Source organism: Penaeus chinensis, chromosome 37 (genome assembly GCF_019202785.1).
Source record: "Penaeus chinensis breed Huanghai No. 1 chromosome 37, ASM1920278v2, whole genome shotgun sequence".
NCBI lineage: Eukaryota > Metazoa > Arthropoda > Malacostraca > Decapoda > Penaeidae > Penaeus > Penaeus chinensis.
Window position 1 is genome coordinate 11,303,888 of NC_061855.1, and position 5,000 is coordinate 11,308,887.

Sequence of the window (5,000 nt, forward strand, 5' to 3'; positions counted from 1 at the left end):
GGTTTGCTTTTAGTCCAATAATCCTTGTTGGAATTCCTCTTAGCCTTTAGGATCTCCCAGAGTGATTCGCGATGCACCGTGTCAAACGCCTTCTTGAGGTCGATGTAGGCTGCGAGCAGCCCACATCCGAACTCACGACGGCGCTCTACAATGACTCGAAGCGCCAGGATGCGGTCTATTGTGGACTTACCAGGAGTGAATCCAGATTGCTCCGGCCTTTGGTACCTCAACAGGTGGTCTCTGATACGTCTCAGTAAGATGTGCGCGAGAACCTTGCCTGGTACACTGAGTAGTGTAATGCCTCGGTGATTGCTGCAGTCCCAGCGCTCCCCTTTCCCTTTCCAGAGAGGGATTACCACATCCTTCAGCAGGTCAGGGGGAAAGGTACCAGTGTGCCAGATGGCAGACAGGACTGCATGCAAGCCCCTTGCCATAGGTTCTCCACCAGCCTTTAACAATTCAGCTGGGATGCCACAAACACTTACTGCTTTACCACTCTTCAGCTTGGAGATCGCCCCCCTGACTTCAGTCAGGGAGGGTTGATCCTCGCTGATGGGTGGGTCTGGCAGAGGAATCTCAACATTACCCGCATCCATGTTAACTGTTGGTGGATCAACCTGATACAACTGCTCAAAATACTTAGCCCAACGCACACGCACTCCATCAGGATCTGAGATTATCTGGCCACTTGCTGAGCGGACTGCAGTCGTCTGTGAGGAGGGCTTGGAGTTCAGCTTTCTCAGGGCTTGGTAGGCAGGACGAAGGTCATTTACTTAGAAATGGCTTTCGACCTCCTCTGCAAGATTACTGATAAACTGTTCCTCATCCCTTCTCAACAGTGACCTAGTCCTGCGCATTAGAGAACGGTGCAAGTTGCGATCCCCTGACAATCGAGCCGCACGACAAGCATCTGTGGCTTCCAGTGTCTCCTGCGAGATGGAATTCTGTCTTCCTCTTGGGCGTTCACCAATGGATTCCTGAGCTGCATCAAGCGTTTCACGCTTGAAGGTATCCCACAGAAGAACAGAGTCTGTCAGGCCCTCGAGTTCTGTGAGACGACCAAAGATAGTCTCGGTAAACCCCCGGGCACACTCGTCCTCCCTTAATCCGTTCAAATGAAACACCCTAGGGTGTTCATTTGGGCGACGGGGGATTCTAAAGTGGACCCGGAGAGTAGCCACAACTAATCTATGATCAGTTCCACAGAACTCGGCGCTTCGATACACCCTGCAATTCTGGAGGATCCTCCACCGAGTGCTAACGAGGATGTGGTCGATCTCCTTGGCCACACTATCCGTACCGCTGTACCAAGTCCAACGATGCGGATCAAAACGCAGTACCAGGAGCCAGAAATCCTCAATTTCTGGGACCTAGCAAAGTCACGGAAAAGGAGGCTATTCTCGCTGCCAGCATCAGCTCCTGAGCCATGAGGACCGACAGACATCTCGTAGCCAGCTCGATCACAGCCGGATACCGCATTGAAGTCGCCCAGAACAATACGAATATCTCGCCGAGGACATCTGTCTGCCACAGATGCAAGTTTGGCGTAAAGCATCTCTTTCACCTCAAGTTTATATACATCCGTAGGAGCGTATACAGCAATAAGAGACATGAAGCCAAATGAAAGCTTCAGTCTCAATACCATAATACGCTCATCGACTGGAGTGACCTCAACTACCGAGGGTTGAAGTCTGTTGGAGATGGCTATGGTTACTTCCTGGAGATGGTGGCCATCGACCAGTAGTAAGTGTAGCCACCCACACTAATCGTGCCGCTGACAGGTCTTCTCACCTCCGAGAGAGCAGCCACCTCAACTCTCACCTACTTTAATTACCTCGATAGTAGTGGTAACCGATCGTCCTGTCGCAGGGAACGGACGTTCCAAGCCCCCACCCTGACAGTCCGCCTGAGGTCTAACCTCGGGCAGTCACTCCGGGTGGGCGCCACCTCTGCCACCCCTACCGACGCCGCCCTATAAAGAGGAGGTTGGCTGGCTGCAGGTCTGTATATATAATGTATATTTACATACATATATATATACATATATATACATATGTATAAATGTATATATGTATATATGTATATATGTATATATGTATATATGTATACATGTATACATGTATATATGTATTTATGCCTATATACATATAAACATATATACATATATACTCATATATTGTGTATATGTTTATATATATATTGTGTATGTTTATATTTATATATATGTATATGTTTATATTTATATATATGTATATGTATATATGTGTATATAAGTATATATATATTGTTGAGGTTTTCCTTATTTTTACCTCCTTTTATTTTAGTTCAGTTTTGATCCTGAGATGAGCGAGTATTTCTCCAGGGTAATTATATTCGCATGACACATTTCACCAATATATTTACAATTTATACAAGGTAAACAATAGCTGCATTAGCAAGAGACGGGACATTGAGCTTGTACAGAAGGGGTCTTCACAGACAACTTGTTTGCTGGCGAGATGTCAAACGGTAACAGACCCTTGTCAGCCGTCTCGAAAAGGTGCTTCCGAGTTTCAGATTTCTCCTTCATAAGAACAAAAGTGGAGACTGCAAATGTCCAGAGACCATTATTAGCATCGTTACATTACTAACAATTATAAATTCGTCATTTTCATTAAATTAAACAAGTGCTATATATGCCAATACATTAGCAATACTTACAGAAGGTGTGTATGGGCACGGAGCTTGGAGCCAAGTGAAGGTCGAGCTGAATGGGTCACCGACCTTGCTTTGGTCGCGGGAAGGGTCCCAAGGAACGCATACACGCACACGCACACACACACACGATATGATTCAAAGAGATTGGACAAATGTATACATAAGTTAAGGAAAACTTACACTAACCCTGGACATGTGTGTGTGTCTGTCTGTCTGTCTGTCTGTCTGTCTGTCTGTCTGTCTGTCTGTCTGTCTGTCTGTCTGTCTGTCTGTCTGTCTGTCTGTCTGTCTGTCTGTCTGTCTGTCTGTCTGTCTGTCTGTGAAAGATAGAATAATGCAATACCGCATTGATATAGATGTATAAAAATCCTCCCTGACCTGGCCTCGAACCTAGGTCACTCCGGGTATGAGACCGGAGGGCCAGTAATAAACCAACCATGCCACCCAACCCACTAATAGGAGTGTGCAACTAGGATCTAACTAGCTTCCATAGACATTACCTATCTACCCGGAGTGACCTAGGTTCGAGGCCAGGTCAGGGAGGATTGTTATACATATATATACATATATATACATATATATACATATATATACATATATATACATATATATACATATATATATACATATATATACATATATATATACATATATATACATATATATACATATATATACATATATACATATATATACATATATATACATATATATACATATATATATACATATATATATACATATATATATACATATATATATACATATATATATACATATATATATACATATATATATACATATATATACATATATATACATATATATACATATATATACATATATATATACATATATATACATATATATACATATACATATATATATACATATATATACATATATATGCATATATATACATATATATACATATATATACATATATATACATATATATACATATATATATATATATATATATATATATATATATATATATATACAGGGTTAATCATTCAGAACTGGAAGAGTGTTACCATAGCCAAATGGAGTTATAATATAACTCCATCAAGGTCAGTCTTCAGAATAATGGTTAATTGCTAATGGTTAAAAGCAAAGTAAATATGCTAGACATCTAAGGTCATGTAGCACTATAGGAAGGTATAGTAAAGGGTAGTGAAGGCCGGTTGAGTTTGTGGTTAGTTGCTATACGTCAGCTATCTAGATTAATGCTGAAAAGGTTAAAGCTGGGTAAAGGATGATGGGTTTAAGGTCGGGTTAGGTAAAGGGGTTAGATTAAGTGAAGGATATGTATCGTCTGATGAAGGAGAACAGGTTGTCAAAGCAGAAACTGTGAAATTCTGTAAGGATGTCTGATAGGTTGGGAGGTCGGTGAAGGGAGGAAAGGAAAGCACAGGTACGGGCTGCATCAGAGCGTGGACAGGACAATGGAATGCGTGGAAATGAAGGAGGGGCATAACATAGGGGTGGATCAGAGTGGGCCATTAGATGTGTTAGACGGGTGTGACCATGATATTGGGTGTTTTTTTTTTTTTTTTTTTGTTGGATAAGTAGAGACGAGACATAAAGGGAGTGTGAGGAAGAGACACAATGGTAATTGGGAATTGGTATAAGAGGATGTGTAAGAAAAGTCTCTTGAAGGCAGATAATGAATGGGCTATGAGAAGGATATGACGCAGGTCAGGGTTGTGAGAAAGGAAACCGCGAACATTCCAATGTAGGAGAGCTATACTATAGTTGACCTATGAGTGATTACGGTTATAGTGCGTGTTGGAGAATTTGAAGGGGAAGGAGCTAGGGGGTGAGATAAGGATTGAGAGGGGGAAGGTGGTAGTGTATTAGGAGAGGTATCAGGTGGTGGAAGATCTGAGGAAGGGCATAATTGTAACATGAGGGATTCACGTGTGTATCCAGCAGGGAGTGGGTTAGAGGGGATGAGGGTTAATGTAGGTGGAGCTGGAGCTGGGGGATGGGCTGTGTTGGGAGAAAGTAGGAGGAAGTGTAGAAGGCTATGGATGACGCCTTAAACATTGGTTATGCAGGGGTAGTCATAGGAGTATAACGGCTTGACTAGGGAGCTAGGGCACGACTGAAGGTCAAACAAGGTCAGATGAATTTCTCAGCTAGTCTTCGCTGAAGCGATGGTTCTCCACTGGACTTCGAGCCACGTGGCAAACACCCACGCGGTCTATGTCTAATGGCTTACACAAATCGTGCTTATGTACACGGTATAGGAAGGGGGGGGGGGGGGGTATGAGTAGGAGTAAGATGGATATCGGCAG

General features: G+C 42.8%; 1 long non-coding RNA gene across 1 annotated transcript; it reads right to left on the minus strand.

The window, feature by feature from the left end:
- Positions 1-2,380: 2,380 nt before the first annotated feature.
- On the minus strand, positions 2,381-2,838 carry LOC125045754. The gene is made up of 2 exons (XR_007116588.1): positions 2,701-2,838; positions 2,381-2,586 (listed from the first exon to the last, which is right to left on the minus strand). It is a non-coding gene; the product is annotated as an uncharacterized LOC125045754 (long non-coding RNA).
- Between the last annotated feature and the right edge of the window lie 2,162 nt (positions 2,839-5,000).